This window comes from Vanellus vanellus (assembly GCF_965231255.1).
Source record: "Vanellus vanellus genome assembly, contig: HAP1_SCAFFOLD_35, whole genome shotgun sequence".
Classification (NCBI taxonomy): Eukaryota; Metazoa; Chordata; class Aves; order Charadriiformes; family Charadriidae; genus Vanellus; species Vanellus vanellus.
In genome coordinates, this window is record NW_028128889.1 from 2,196,922 (window position 1) to 2,213,516 (window position 16,595).

A 16,595-nucleotide genomic window follows, 5' to 3' on the forward strand; every position below is an offset into this window, starting at 1 on the left:
TGGCCCCTCACAGCCTCCAAGGCCAGGGGGCTCCAGGTTTGGGTGGAGGCCAGCTTACACTGGGCATGCCCAGATGTGTGTGGGCCTTGTACAAACCTGACAGGAGTGAAGGTGTTTGGCAGACCAGGCTTGTGCCACTGCAAAGGTTGAGGGTCGAAAAAGTGTAGGGCAGGTAGAAGAGCATCTGCCAGTTCCCTCAGGACCCACAGATGAATCTCATTAGGGCCCATGTATTTGTGCAGCTTCACGTTCCTCAGATGGTCTTGAACCTGGTCTTCTACAGTGGCCAGTTCCTCACTCTCCCAGTCTCTGCCTTTGCCTTCTGTGACTTGGGTGGTGTGGCTGGAGCCCCTGCCAGTGAATACTGAGGAAAAAATGTCATTGGGTACCTCAGCCTCCTCCATGTCCCAGGTTACCAGGTCTCCCATTTCCTTCCTGAGAGGGCCCACAATTTCCGTCATCTTCCTTTTGTCACTGACATATCAATAGAAGCTTTTCTTGTTGCCCTTGATGCCCCTGGCCATATATAACTCTATCTGTCTTTTAGCTTTCCTAACCTGATCCCTGGCTGCTCGGACAATTTCTCTGTATTCCTCCCAGGCTACCTGCCCTTGCTTCCACCCTCTGTAGGCTTCCTTTTTCTCTTTGAGATTGCCCAGGAGCTCCTTGTTCACCCATGCCGGCCTCCTGGCATTTTTGCCCAACTTCCTCTTTGTTGGGATGCATCGCTCCTGAGCTTGGAGGAGGTGATCCTTGAATATTAGCCAGCTGCCTTGGGCTCCTCTTCCCTCCGGGGCTTTATCCCATGCTACTCTGCCAAGCAGATCCCTGAAGAGGCACAAGTCTGCCCTCATTAAGTCCGGGGTAGTGAGCTTACTGTGCACCCTCCTCGCTGCCCTAAGGCTCTTCAACTCCACCATCTCATGATCACTGCAGCCAAGGCTGCCCTTGAGCTTCACATTCCCCACCAGCCCCTCCATGTTGGTGAGAACAAGGTCCAGCATGGTCCCTATCCTCATTGGCTCCTCTGTCACTTGGAGAAGGAAGTTGTCATCGACGCATTGCAGGAACCTTCTGGATTGCTTATGCCCTGCTGTGTTCTCCCTCCCACAGATATCAGGGTGACTGAAGTCCCCCATGAGGACCAGGGCTTGTGAATGTGAGGCTGCTCCAATCTGCCTATAGAGGGCCTCATCAGTACAGTCTTCCTGGTGGGGTGGCCTGTGTCAGACCCCCACTGTAATGTCACCTGTCCCTGCCCTCCCTTTAATCCTGACCCACAAGCTCTTGATCTGCTCCTTATCCATCCCCAGGTGGAGCTCCATGCCCTCCAGCTGGTCTTCCCCTTCTCTGACAGATGGACCCCATCAGGCCCCAGGGGACCCGGTTTCTCAAAGTGAGTCTCATGGTCTAAGCAGCCAAACCCCTGGCTGTGGCACCAGTCCTGTAGCCATTTATTGACTGGCCAGCTTTGACTGGACCTTTCAAACCCTTCTCTTTGACTGGGAGGATGGATGAATCAACCACCTGCGCCCCAGAGTCCCTGACCGCTGCTCCCATGGCTCTATAGTCTTTCTTGGTAGTCTTCAGGCTGCTCCCGGATGCATCACTGGTGCCCACGTGAAACAGCAGCAGCAGATAACAGCCAGAGGACTGCTCTCAGCGCCATCCCTGATACGAGCCCCCGCTAAGCAGCACACCTCTCCAGAGGGTGCGTCAGGTCAGCGAATGGGTGCCTCCGTGCCTCTCAGAAGAGCGTCGCCTACTGCTATCACCCGTCGCCTTTTCTGAGTTGCACTGGTTGTTACACGGGGGGCAGATCGGGTGGCCTTACTCAGCTCCAGCGCCTCTCCTGATGCAGTGGGTTTTTCCTCTTCACTCTGCAGAGCAGTGAAGCGGTTCTGCAAGGGCACCTCAGGTTTTGGGGGAAGTCTCTTCCTCCTGCTGGTCTTTGCAGTAACAAGCTTCCATTCCCCTGTGTCACTGGTGCCCCTCCCTTCTGTGTGACAGAGTGGGAATTTTTGGCTGTTTGGCCGTGTGCTGTGGGTCCACTTCAGGCTGTGCTTGTAACGAGCTATCTCCTTCTCAGCCTCCCGGATGCACTAAGATAAACCAAAGAAAAGCACTACCCAACAAAACCCCAGCTTCCCTGAGGCAGGAGTCTGAGCAGGAGAGTTTGAGGATCTGGGGGATTTCACAGAAGTACTGGTCCACAGCATTGCCGTGGCAGAGAGGTATTGAAAATGTATGTGCAGTGTGCAGCAGAGCACAGAGAAACCCACCGCCCCAGGCAGCTGCTGCCATGTGGACACAAGCTCTGCTGCCCAGGAGGGTCCCATAGTGCAGGGGTTTGCAGATGGCCACGTAGCGGTCACAGGCCATGACAGTGAGAATGAAATAGTCTTCTACAACTAGAAAGAGAATCTAAAATATGTGAGCAGCACATCCGAAATAGGAGATGGGCCTGGTGTCCCAGAGGGAATTGGCCATTGATTTTAGGACAGTAGTGGAGATGGAGCCCAGGTCGAGGAGGGAGAGGTTGAGGAGGAAGAAGTACATGGGGGTGTGGAGACAGTGGTCGCAGGCGATGGCAGTGATGATGAGGCCGTTGCCCAGGAGGGCAGCCAGGTAGATGCCCAGGAAGAGCCAGAAGGGCAAGAGCTGCAGCTCTGAAGTCCCAACATAGGACTGGGACCCCCTGGTGACCCATGATCTACAGGAGCACTTCTGGAGCAGGAGCTGGTCACCAGACAGGCTGTGTCAAAGCATCACAGTTGAGACAACTGGTTTCTCTTCCTTGGGTAGGAAAGGAAGCCTGGGCAATGGCACCCCAGCTCTCCAACATTAGAGGAGATCGCTCTCATCCCTGCCTCCACCCGCAAAGGAGCCACCTGTACTCTACCCTGCAGGGAATTAAACAGGAGTTGGTGTAGGTGCTGCAGAGTCTACTTGAAATGGATCCTTTATCCCTGATGCATTGGGATGAGTGCAGGTTTGGCTATTCAAAGTAGAGCACTTCATTAACTGTGTCTCTTTGCTTCCTTCTGTGAATTGAGGGAGTTCGTGAATTCACCATGTGACTCATAGTTGGCAAAAAAAGGGAAGACTGAGAGAGTCCGAGCAGGGAGTGTTGTGGTGGGCCTTGGGATCTGTGCTTGACAGAAAAACATTTTTTTCCATTGGTCTAAGGCTGTCCATTTGGAGGCGCTCAGGAACAGCATCCCCAATGGATTGCTGACCTCACTAAATCTGTAAGCAGAAAAAAAAGGAGTATGAGAAAAAGAACAAATGCTTTGTTATTGTTATTTATTATTCAACTCTTTTCACTTTGAGTGGGCTCTTGAAATCTCTCTAATCAACCACATGAGAACTGAGGACTTGAGGAAAACTCTGCCCCAAGACTTGGCTTGTTAGGGCTTTTTGGGTGTTTATGAGCCCTCTGGTGTCAAATGTTTGAACTGCAGTTATTGAAAGGTGGAACAAGCTTCTATGGAAGTAAAGAGTCAGCAGCAAACCTTCAAGTTTCTGAGCATGTCAGCAGGCCCCACTGAGGGCCATCACTGAAAAGAGCATGGAGGGCCTGACCTGACCAGGAGATGGTCCCTGGGGGCTGGTGAAACAGGCAGTCAGAGGCACTGGTTACAGGTGGAAAATTAAATGCTGAAGTGGCTCTGAAAGACCTTGATGTGTTTCACCAAGCGGGATGCCCAATCCTGGTTGATGATCTTTAAGCTTGCTTGTGAGGATTTGCTAAAGCCATCGGCCATCACCTTGTTACTCACTGACATCCCCTGACCCACCTTCCCAGACACACTGCATTGGCTTTACGTGGCAGAGGTTTGGTAGGGGGGCACTCCAGGGTGGCGTCTGTGAGCAGATGCCAGAAGCTGCCCCCACGTTGGGCAGAGCCAGTTCCAGGCAGCTATGAGACAGACCCACTGCTGGCCAAAGCTGAGCAAATCAGCGACAGTGGCAGTGCCTCTGTGATAATACATTTAAAAAGGAGTAAAAAATGGCTGCGCAACAGCAGCTGAGAGGGGAGTGAGAATATGTGAGAGAAAGAACTCTGCAATCACCAAGGTCAGTGAAGAAGGAGGAGGAGGAGGTGCTCCAGGTGCCAGAGCAGAGATTCCTCTGCAGCCCGTGGGGAAGACCATGGTGAGGCAGGCTGACCCCTGCAGCCCATGGAGGCTGTGGATATCCAGAGTGGAGCACGTATCCGCCTACAGCCTGTTGAGGATGGCATAGCAGAGCAGGTGGATGTGCCCTGAAGGAAGCTGCAGCGCTGTGGAGAGCCCACACTGCAGGAGGCTTCTGGAAGGAACCAGAGGAAGAGCATGAGGAGGAACGAGTGGCACAAACAAGCGATACAAAAGGAACACAATCCCCATTCCCCACCCTCCTGCATCACTCTGGGAGAGGACGTAGAGCAGTCAGGAGCAAGGCTGATGCTGGGAAGAAGGGAGGAATGGAGGGAATGTCTTTTTAGATCATAGAATCATAGAATCATAGAATCAGTGAGGTTGGAAGGGACCTTTAAGATCATCAAGTCCAACCATTAACCTACCCTGATAAAAACACCACCACTCCTAAACCATTTCCCTAAGCAGCTCATCTACCCTTTTCTTAAACACCTCCAGGGATGGTGAATCCACCACCTCTCTGGGCAGCTTATTCCAATGTTTAATAACCCTTTCAGTGAAAAAATGCTTCCTAACATCTAATCTAAACCTGCCCTGACATAACTTGAACCCATTTCCTCTTGTCCTATCACTTGTCGCCAGGGAGAAGAGGTCAGCTCCCATCTCTCTAAAACCTCCTTTCAGGTAGTTGTAGAGGGTGATAAGGTCTCCCCTCAGCCTCCTCTTCTCCCGGCTAAACAACCCCAGATTCCTCAGTCGTTCCTCATAAGGTTTGTCCTCCAGACCCTTCACCAGCTTTGTAGCCCTTCTCTGGACACGCTCCAACACCTCAATGTCCTTCTTGTAGTGAGGGGCCCAAAACTGAACACAGTACTCGAGGTGAGGCCTCACCAGTGCCGAGTACAGGGGGGTGATTACTTCCCTAGTCCGGCTCACCACACTATTCCTGATGCAGGCCAGGATGGTGTTGGCCTTCTTGGCTGCCTGGGCACACTGCTGGCTCATGCTCAGCCGGTTGTCCACCAACACCCCCAGGTCCTTTTCTGCCAGGCAGCTTTCGAGCCACTCCGCCCCCAGTCTGTAGCGCTGCATGGGGTTGTTGTGACCCAAGTGCAGGACCCGACACTTGGCCTTGTTGAACCTCATACCATTGGCCTCAGCCCATCTGTCCAGCCTGTCCAGATCCCTCTGCAGAGCCAATCTACCCTCAAGCAGATCAACACGCCCCCCCAGTTTAGTGTCGTCTGCGAACTTACTGAGGGTGCACTCGATCCCCTCATCCAGATCGTTGATAAAGATATTAAAGAGAACGGGCCCCAGCACCGATCCCTGGGGGCACCACTCGTCACTGGACACCAACTGGATTTAACTCCATTTACCACCACTCTCTGGACACGGCCATCCAGACAGTTTCTTACCCAACGAAGAGTATACCTGTCAAGGCCATGAGCAGCCAGTTTCTCCAGGAGAATGCTATGGGAAACGGTGTCAAAAGCCTTGCAAAAATCCAGGTAGATAACATCCACAGCTTTTCCCTCGTCCACTAAGTGGGTCACCTTGTCATAGAAGGAGATCAGGTTTGACAGGCATGACCTGCCTTTCACAAACCCATGCTGACTGGGCCTGATCACCCTGTTCTCTTGCATGTGCCGTGTGATGGCACTGAGGATGATCTGCTCCATGACCTTCCCAGGCACCGATGTCAGACTGACTGGCCTGTAGTTCCCTGGATCCTCCTTCCGGCCCTTCTTATGGATGGGTGTCACATTTGCCAACCTCCAGTCAGCTGGGACCTCCCCAGTTATCCAGGACTGTTCATAAATGATGCACAGTGGGCCGGTGAGCACTTCCGCCAGCTCCCTCAGCACCCTTGGATGGATCCCATCCGGCCCCATAGATTTGTGCACCTCCAGGTGCTGAAGCAGGTCCCTCACCATTTCCCTTTGGACTACAGGGGCTTCACTCTGCTCCCCATCCCTGTATTCTAGCTCAGGGGTCGGAGAATTCAAGGAACAACTGGTCCTACTGCTGAAGACTGAGGCAAAGACGGCATTAAGTACCTCAGCCTTTTCCTCATCCTTGGTTACTACGTAACCTACCCCATCTACTAGAGGACAGATATTATATATCCAGATGTTGTTCTTTGGTCTCATTATCCTCCTCTGTTTGATTGGCAATAAATTACAAGTCTGTTTTGCCTGTGATGGTAACTGGTGAGCGATCTCCCTGTCCTTATCTCAACCCATGAGCTTTTCATTTTATTTTCTCCCCCTGTCCTACTGAGGAGGGGGAGTGACAGAACAGCTCGGTGGGCACCTGGCAGCCAGTCAAGTCCTACACAAGGCCAATCACTGCTGCTCAGAGCCACTCACTCTTCAGACAGGATCTTGAGCTTTCTGGATCTTCCTGGTGCTTATTACAATCTCCCTGTCTTCCTCCACAGCTCATGGGGATCTTTCCTGTCCTTTAACAGGGACTTTACGACCATCTTTTATGAAATGGTTGTCTTTTTAGGATATTCTGTGCAGAAAGAATAGTCACAGAAAATCACCGCATATGTCAAAACAAATGCCGAGTGAAGTGCCAGAAAAAGCCTCCTGAGCTTCCCGCATGGCTGTAGCTTCTTGGCAAGCAGTCTGTCCTGAGAAGGGGCTCCAGCCCCTGCTCCTCTGGGGAGCGCAGTAGTGCAGTCTGGATCAGTCCATGGCAGATGGTGGGGCTGTGTTTCCACCCCTGGGGCAGTCGATTCCAGGCGTACGGGGTACTCCTCCAGGTGAAAGCAAACTCTGGCCTGCACTCTGCTGCCAAAGAGACCAAGAAAGAAACTCAGTGGTATCAATTGTTGCATACCCCTTGGCTGCCTTTGACTCCAGTTCCTACTGGAATTCTATCATGTCTGGTGTGGCAGCACTCAGTGGTGGTGTGACTTTGTTCAGGCCACAAAAGTCCATGGTTAGCCTCCACTCTTGGTTAGATCTTTGCAGTGGCCATTTGGGACTATTAAAGGGTGAGCAAGTCTTGCTGATCACTCCTTGGCTCTCCATTTGCTGAATCAGCTTACAGAGGGGACCAGGGAGTTTCAGCTGGTGCAATATTGTCGCCTGTGGACTGTCATGGCATGTGGCTATTGCCAATAAAAATAAATAAATAAATAGCAAATGGATTGCCTTTTGGCTTTTTTGTTTTTGTTTTTTTTTTTTCACTTCTTCTACAAAAACTTCCAGTCTCTGTGTAGGTTCACCATCCCACTTCCTCATGTCCTTCCCCTGGTCACGCAGATAGAACCACAGGGTGGCACAGGGTGTGTGCCACCAGTACCCTCTCCCTTGAGCAGAAAAAGGCTGACTCTTAATAGCTGAGATGTCGGTCGGTATGAGAGAGGAAGACATCCTTTTTTCAGTGCTGGGGCAATTGTTGGGACAGTTTCTCCACAGCTGAGACGCAGGCCTGTAGGGAGCAAGCGAGAGTCTCTTTCGATTCCTGCAGCTGGCTGGGCAGTCCCTCCACAGCTGGTGCCTCCGCGTCTGTCCAGCTCACTATAGACAAGTTGCTGGCATGTGCACAATGGCCTTATCCCTGGCAAGGACACTCCGAGCTGCCGGGCATCCTTACCTTCTCATTCTGACTAGTGGCCCCAGTGTCCCAGCATCGGAGCAACCAGCTGACAATTTGCTCTCCTGGATGATGGCTGAAATCCATTTGCACACCTCGCAAGTTGGCCTCGGCTTCCGTTGTTCCTTCTCGGCTAGAGGGGAGACTGATCTGGCTGAGGGCTGCGTCTCTGGTTCAGCCACAGTGTCTGCTTGCACATCTTGAGATCCAGAGCACCTCTCTTCCCCTTGAGGTGCTGAGCAGTGCTGAATAGAGCTCAGTAGGCGCAGGCCAGGCCCCAGCACGGCGCGACAAGCTGTGGCTCTTGGGCACAGCCAGGGCCAGGGCACCCTTTGTTTTGGGTTGAAGTCCCAGACCATCAAAGGTGACCACCATTCTTGCCACCCATAACCACACTGCCTCGAGGCCTGCGGGATATTCCTAAGTACTTGGTTAACCTTAGAAAAAGGGGAGAGAGTATGCTTGAGAAGTACCACCAGCAGCATTTTGGCTACCCAAGGGTGTTCAAGATATTGAAGACACCTATTGTAATGAGGGAGAAAACATCTGCCACGCAGAAGATGGTGAGGGTGCCATGCTGTGTGTCCTCCCCCAAAAACCTCTTGGAGGACAAAGGTGAAAGTGTAATTGTTAATTGTCTCCATGAGATGGTTCCCAAAGTAGAGAAATGGCATCAGTGCAGAGCTCACATACCACATTAAACTTCAGGACAGTCCTTTTACAGTAAATCTCCCAGAGAAAACACCACCAAGCGCTACAGAGCACAGCAAAGGGCAAAAGCCAAAACCAGCCTTTAACATCCACAACACAAAAGGGATCATGGCACAGAGCAGATAAACGAACGTCGAGTACAGATAGGTCAATATCGTGACCAGCAGCCGTTACACAGATATAACAATTAAAAGCTCCCTCTAACACGCTGGGGTCATATCTCTTGTTAATTCCATCCCAGCCCAAAGCAGGACAGCAGGACAGAGACCCCCTGCTGAGTCCTGTCCTTCCCCCCACCCTCCCCAGGCACTAAGGGACACTGGGAACTGGAGGATATGGGGGGATGGGAAGCAAAACCTAACTGTGTGGGAAACAGGGGCTTCACCCTCTGTCTGCCCCACTGATGTGCGTCCTTTGAGATGTCCTTAAACCAGCAGATGGGATCTTCCTGAACAGCACCTTTAAGGTTAAGTGCCCATCAAATGCGTTTGCCCCTCATTTGCATTGACCTCAAAGGCAGCCCTGACCTCTCCTAAGTCAATATTCCTCAATTATGACAGTGCGCACAGTTCAGCACTTCTTTTCAACATAACTTCAAAACAGAAAGAACATCACAGCATATTTAAAGATGATAAATAAATCAACACTCAGTCACTTGGCTATCTAATAAGTAACACACAAAGCAGAAGCAGTCAAAATGAAAACCTTCCAGGTGACTGCCTGCTCTTTGGGCAATTTCCAAAGCAAATATTGAAGTCAGTTCCCTGAAATCTTTTCACAGCTGATCCACAATGGATCTCTTATTGATACTTACTGTCCCGTAAAGATAGAACCGTACCCATAAGCCTAAAAAATGACATAGAAAGTCATGGAAGAATCAGTAAAAATGCCGGTCTTCTTGGGATGCAGAAATCCATAAATATCTGTCCTTTTGTCTCTCTCTCCTTCCAGTTGTGTGTATCTACAGGAGGCACAGCAGGGGTGCCTGAACTTGTTGATCCAAAATACGCCCATCTTCATTAGGAGGATGTCCCTGCTGACAGAGGCACCAGCTATTCCCTCTGCTGTTTGGGCAGTTGCATCCTTGAAGGGAGCAGTGATGGCCGATCCCGTGCGGGTCACAACTGGAAAGAACGGTGCATAGACACTGCACTGCTGGAGAAGGTCTTGCTTGGCTTATGCGAGCCAGGCCAGCAGCTTCACCCAGCGGCCCTCCCCACTGAGAGGGGAGAGCTGAACCACTTGTGTACAACCGCACACTGCCCCTGCCCCACACTGGCCAGAGGGTGCTGTGCAGGGCCCCCGGGATGGTGATGTGTGGGCCAGGGGTGCTGTGAAGGAAACCCCCCTGGAAAGCTGGGGAAAGCTGCAGGGCAGGCAGGGGGGAGAGGGAAAGGGACGCAGTGCCCCTGGGGAGACAGCTCCAGCCCCCAGGCTGCTCTAAGCCCCACTCCTGCAGGACTCCCCTGCCGCCAGGCTTTCCCGAAGGACAGCGACACCCCGGGTGTCAGGCTGCTCCCCCGGGACTGCCCCCACCTCTGGGCTCCAGCCTGTCCCCAGGGCAGCGAGGGAGCCCCAGGCATGTGGGGGTTCCCAGGATGTGCTTCTCCCCGGTGCCCCTGGCACTGCCCTCCTCTGCGGGCTCTGCCCACTGCCAGGGCTGGAGGGAGCCCCGGCATCCAGGATGCTTTATCCCCCCCTGACTCCCCCCAGTTGGGCCCTCTTGTGAAGCACCAAGCTTGCTGAAGGGGCTCCTGGTGCCATGGGCGCTGGGCAAACAGACCTTATCAGTGATGCTGTGGGGAAAAACATCCCTCCTCTTGCCAGGAGAGCTCTGTCCCCACAATTAGCTACGGGTGGCTGCCCAGGCACAAGGGCCTCCTTCATCGTGTGCCTCAGAAAAGCCACATCCTGCTCAGTGATGGCAAAGGCCTGGGCCAAGGACGAGGGCATGGAAGGGACACTCTGGGAGGAAAAGGGCCAAGAGCTGTGGCCAAGTCCCAGCCAGGGACAGGGCTGTAGCCAGAGCCTTGTTTGGGACAGGGCCACTGGGACCCACTGTGTGGGGGCTGCTCTGCAGAGTGAGACCCATGCTGTCTGGAGGACACGGGATTTACCCCTCTGTTCTGTGCTCTGGGGAGGTCGCGGCTGGGAACCGTACAAGTTTGGGGCCTGCGGTGCAAGAGGAATGGAGTGGGCTGGAGCCGGGCACTGACACCACCTCAGCACTTCCCCCAAGCTCAACCCTCGTCTCCGGGGGCCCAGCATTCACCAGTGCTCCCCATTGCCTCCAGGGACTGAAGATGCCAGTCACCCAGCTGTCCCCATTGCCCATGCCCCCAGTTGTCCTCCGTAGGGTGTGCAGCTGTCAGGGGCGCACTGCCCTCACCACCCGCTGATGCCTGAGCAGTTCCTTCTGCAGCTGCCCCAAGCGGGAAGCTGGAGTGATGCCGGGGAAGGTGGCTGGATCGGTGCCGGAGGTGGGGGTCACTCTGTACCAGGGCTGCGCTTGTTGCCAGGGCTGGTGTCTCTGCCAAGCCTGGCTTTGCCCTGGGGGCTCTCGGGGCTGGGAGGGGCAAGGAGGAGTCTGGGCAGGGATAAATCTGCCCCTCACCTTCTCCAGCTTCACCCAGCACTCACCACTCCGCAGAGGAAGATGAAGGTTGCAGTGCTCAGCGTTGCCCTCCTCTTCACCATCCTGCTGTGCACCCCGGACGATGCTGAGGTGAGTCCCCAATGCCACAGGGAGGGGCTCGAGGCTGAGGATGGGTCCTGGCGGCAGGACATCTGCTGTCCTGCAGAATGACCTTGTAGTGGTGAGCTTGGCCTCTCCCTTTCCCACGCAAGGAGCTCCTCCAGGCTCCCATGCACCTCCAGCCCAAAGCAATGCAGCTTTCTGCCTCCCATAATTCCGTCTGTTGTCTCCGCTTCCCCTGCAATTAACCTTCTGGTGCCCAGAGCCTGAGTTCCTCAATGAGTGGTCGGACCTGTCCCCTCCCTGGGACAGTCCACTGCAAACTACTCTAATGGCACCTGCCACTTTCTCATCTTGGTGCCCCCACATCTCCCCCTTTTGGGCCTCCGCATCCCATCCTTTTGTGACCCTCAGACATCACCTCCTTAGATCTCCTCAGTGTACTTTCTAGAGTCCCCAAATACTCTTTCATTTATCATTCCCAATGCCTTGCTTTCAGTCTTTCCCCTCAGTCTTTTGCCTTTAATCCTGTCCACTGTGGTAGTGTCCCCCAATCACCTTCCTTCAAACCCCACTCCCAAATACCATCCCAATCCCCTTGTTTTGGTCCTCAGCAGTCCTCTCCTTCTGCCCCCACCAACCACCTCGCTTGAAGTCTGCATATCCCCTCCATTTCAGGTCCTTTACCCCTCACTCACATCCCACACGGTCCTGTCCATTCAACACCCCCAGCCCAGTCCCTTGGGGTCCACTAATTCACCCCAGTGCCCCATCTTTGGGTCCTCCCCATCCCCATCTCCTTGGGAGGCCCTGAATTCTCCACACTATCCTTATTTCCATCCCTACCCCTGGTCCCTCTGTGAACAGCTATCCCAGGTGAAACTTGGGAGAAATGGAACTGGAAGGAGCAGAAAGGATTTCCCCTCTCAGAGCAGGGGGAAGCTATGGGCCTGGGGGGAGTGGGGAAACCACTGTCCCACCCACAGCCCCACCAAGGTCCAATCCAGACCACCCCTTTTCTCTCTTTCCCTAGGCACGCTTGGAAGGAAGTGGAAGTGTTAGCCTGGATGTAAGTGGTGGGATGGACTTTGGTAATGGGAGGGCAATTTGGTCCTCCCATCCCTTGCTGGGACCGAGAACATCTCAGTGACCAGTGAGGTCTCATGGTCTCTCTACAGGAGAAGGTACTCAAATCCCAGATAGGAAAGAGGTCTGAGGTGGGTACCACAAATTCTACTGGCCCCTAACCCTCCCCTCCCATGACCACGATGATCCAGGGCATCCCAGTATACCCCTGTACACCCCACTGACACCCCAGAAAATGCCTCTGCACCCCAATCTTTTCCCAGGGAAGCCCCCTTCCCCAGGGTCCCCATTGCATTCCCGTCCCTCCCATTACAACCCATTACACCCCAGGATACCCCAGGATACTCCAGTACATGCACAGGCACCCAAGAGGGCCCCTTCCCCAGGACCCCCACTGCTCTCTGTGCACCACCTTACAAACTCATGTACCCCATTCCTCCCCAAAAGCACCTCCCCCAAGGACCCCATCACTTTCCCCTGTCTCCCAGTACACCCCAGTGCACCCAAGGGTGTCCCTAACTCTCCCTTTCTCCCCAGCCTCCTGTGGCTGAGCTGGCGGTGGACCTTGCGCGCCAGAAACGTGTGGCTGTCGGTGTTGATGTCTAGGTGAGCAGCATCAGGGTGTCTCCAGCCCCACAAAGGATGCTGAGCCCCGTGGGATCCCTGAGCCCTCTGGGTTGGGCAGAACTTGGGTATGGGAGAGGGAAAGAGAGGGGTCTGTCCATGATCCATGTCCCAGGGTGACTGGGACAGAGCTGCCTCCATACCTTTCCTTGAACGCAGTGGGGCTCTACAGACCCAGAGGGTCACCATGCAGGCCAGGCAGGGTCTCTGGTGCCATACACACCCCAAGGATCACCATGAGGGCTGTGCAGGGTTCTGGGAGATTTAGGGGCATTGCAGGGTAGAGACACACTGGGCGAGGGACTCTGGGTGCCATATGGTCTCAGGAGAGCCAAGTCCAGTCCTTGGTCTGTTGAGGGCTCCAGTTCTCACCTCCTTCCCCAGGGCTGTGCAGAGAGAGACAGTGGCAGACAAGGACACTCTCATGTCCCAGTTGACACTGGGGGTCTCATTTGGGGCTCTGTCTTTCAGGACTGGAACTGGTGGTGACACCCTTGCCCTGTTCCCCTCCAGCAGCATGAGGAGATGATCATCCTGGATGACCCAACCTGATCCCCTGGGAGCCCCGGGCCATTCCCTTCTAATGATCAATAAACCCCTTCAGCAAAACTATGCTCTGCATGTGTGTGTGTCCGTGTCCGTGTCCCCTCTCGCCTGCCAGTGCCCAGACGCCTGAGTCCTCTCTGGCTGTACCACGGCAGTGAGCAGAGTGACTGAGGGAGTGTGGACACCTGGGGTGTCTCTGTAAAGGAGATCCCTATTCCCACCCATTGTGTAACCCCCGAGAAGGGCAGATTAGGGCAAACTGGTGTGGCCCCCCATGAGGCTGGGAGAGGCGAAGGGCAGACGGTGCCAGCCCTCGGGGCAGACGGTGCTTTGGAGGCACAACGGGAAAGTGGTTCTTACCTGGGATGTAGTGAGCACCAAATGGCACCATTTGGTATTGGGGCAGGAGAGGAGCACGGGGACAGGCAGCCTGGGACCCTGGGTCTTCTCCCTGCTGTGGGAGGGGGGTGGTTCCCTGCCCCATGGACTCAGCACTCCTACCTTCACAGGTGATTTCAGAGTCCCGTGATGGGCCTATGTGCCTTCCTCAAGCCCCAGCCCGCATTCTTCTCCTGGGAACCCCCCATCACAGGCCAGGAAGGCAGGTCATGGGAATCAGATGCTGGAGAAGTGCTGGGTCCTGCACTTAGGTCACAACAACCCCATGCAACGCTACAGTTCTTGCAAAGTGTGGTTGGAAAGCTGCCTGGCCGAAAAGGACTTGGGGGTATGGATCTACAGCCGGCTGTGTATGAGCCAGCAGCGTGCTCAGGTAGCCAAGAAGGCCAACAGCATCCAGGCTTGTATCATAAATAGTGTGGCCAGCAGCACTGGGGAAGTGATTGTTCCCCTGTTCTCGGCACTGCTGAGGCCTCACCTTGAGTAGTGTGTTCAGTTTCTGTCCCCTCACTACAGGAGGGACATTGAGGTACTGGAGGGTGTCTAGAGAAGGGCAATGAATCATAGAATCATAGAATCATAGAATTAGTGAGGTTGGAAGGGACCTTTAAGATCATCAAGTCCAACCGTTAACCTACCCTGATAAAAACACCACCCCTTCTAAACCATGTCCCTAAGCACCTCATCTACCCTTTTCTTAAACACCTCCAGGGATGGTGAATCCACCACCTCTCTGGGCAGCCTATTCCAATCTTTAGTAAACCTTTCAGTGAAAAAATGCTTCCTAATATCCAATCTAAATCTGCCCTGACATAACTTGAACCCGTTTCCTCTTGTCCTATCACTTGTCACCAGGGAGAAGAGGTCATCTCCCATCTCTCTAAAACCTCCTTTCAGGTAGTTGTAGAGGGTGATAAGGTCTCCCCTCAGCCTCCTCTTCTCCAGGCTAAACAACCCCAGATCCCTCAGTCGTTCCTCATAAGGTTTGTCCTCCAGACCCTTCACCAGCTTTGTAGCCCTTCTCTGGACACGCTCCAACACCTCAATGTCCTTCTTGTAGTGAGGGGCCCAAAACTGAACACAGTACTCGAGGTGAGGCCTCACCAGTGCCGAGTACAGGGGGGTGATTACTTCCCTAGTCCGGCTCACCACACTATTCCTGATGCAGGCCAGGATGGTGTTGGCCTTCTTGGCTGCCTGGGCACACTGCTGGCTCATACTCAGCCGGCTGTCCACCAGCACCCCCAGGTCCTTTTCTGCCAGGCAGCTTTCGAGCCACTCCGCCCCCAGTCTGTAGCGCTGCATGGGGTTGTTGTGACCCAAGTGCAGGACCCGACACTTGGCCTTGTTGAACCTCATACCATTGGCCTCAGCCCATCTGTCCAGCCTGTCCAGATCCCTCTGCAGAGCCAATCTACCCTCAAGCAGATCAACACGCCCCCCTAGTTTAGTGTCGTCTGCGAACTTACTGAGGGTGCATTCGATCCCCTCATCCAGATCATTGATAAAGATATTAAAGAGAACGGGCCCCAGCACCGATCCCTGGGGGACACCACTCGTGACTGGACACCAACTGGATTTAACTCCATTTACCACCACTCTCTGGGTTTGGCCATCCAGCCAGTTTTTTACCCAGCGAAGAGTACACCTGTCCAGGCCATGAGCAGCCAGTTTCTCCAGGAGAATGCTATGGGAAACGGTGTCAAAAGCCTTGCAAAAATCCAGGTAGATAACATCCACAGCTTTTCCCTCGTCCACTAAGTGGGTCACCTTGTCATAGAAGGAGATCAGGTTTGACAGGCATGACCTGCCTTTCACAAACCCATGCTGACTGGGCCTGATCACTCTGTTCTCTTGCATGTGCCGTGTGATGGCACCGAGGATGATCTGCTCCATGACCTTCCCAGGCACCGATGTCAGACTGACTGGCCTGTAGTTCCCTGGATCCTCCTTCCGGCCCTTCTTATGGATGGGTGTCACATTTGCCAACCTCCAGTCAGCTGGGACCTCCCCGGTTATCCAGGACTGTTCATAAATGATGCACAGTGGGCCGGTGAGCACTTCCGCCAGCTCCTTCAGTACCCTTGGATGGATCCCATCCGGCCCCATAGATTTGTGCACCTCCAGGTGCTGAAGCAGGTCCCTCACCATTTCTCTTTGGATTACAGGGGCTTCATTCTGCTCCCCATCCCTGTATTCTAGCTCAGGGGTCGGGGAACTCAAGGAACAACTAGTCCTACTGCTGAAGACTGAGGCAAAGACGGCATTAAGTACCTCAGCCTTTTCCTCATCCTTGGTTACTACGTTACCGGCCCCATCTACTAGAGGACAGATATTATCCTTGGTCCTCTTTTTATTGCTAATATATTTATAGAAACTTTTTTTGTTGTCCTTGACAACAGAAGCCAGGTTTAGTTCTAGCTGAGCTTTGGCCCTTCTGATTTTTTCCCTACATTGCTTCACTACCTCTTTGTAGTCCTCCTGAGTGGCCTGCCCTTCCTTCCAAAGGCCGTATATCCTCTTTTTTTCCCTAAGCTGCAACACTTGCTCCCTGCTTAGCCAGGCTGGTCTTTTTCCCCGACGGCTTGTCTTCCGGCACACGGGGACAGCCTGCTCCTGCGCCTTTAGGACTTCCGTCTTGAAAGACATCCAGGCTTCCTGGGCTCCTTTGCCCTGGGGGACTGCCTCCCAGGGGACTTTGTCAACCAGGCTCCTGAAGAGCCCAAAGTCCGCTTTCCGGAAGTCCAAGGTGGCAGTTCTGCTGACCCCCTTCCTTGCTT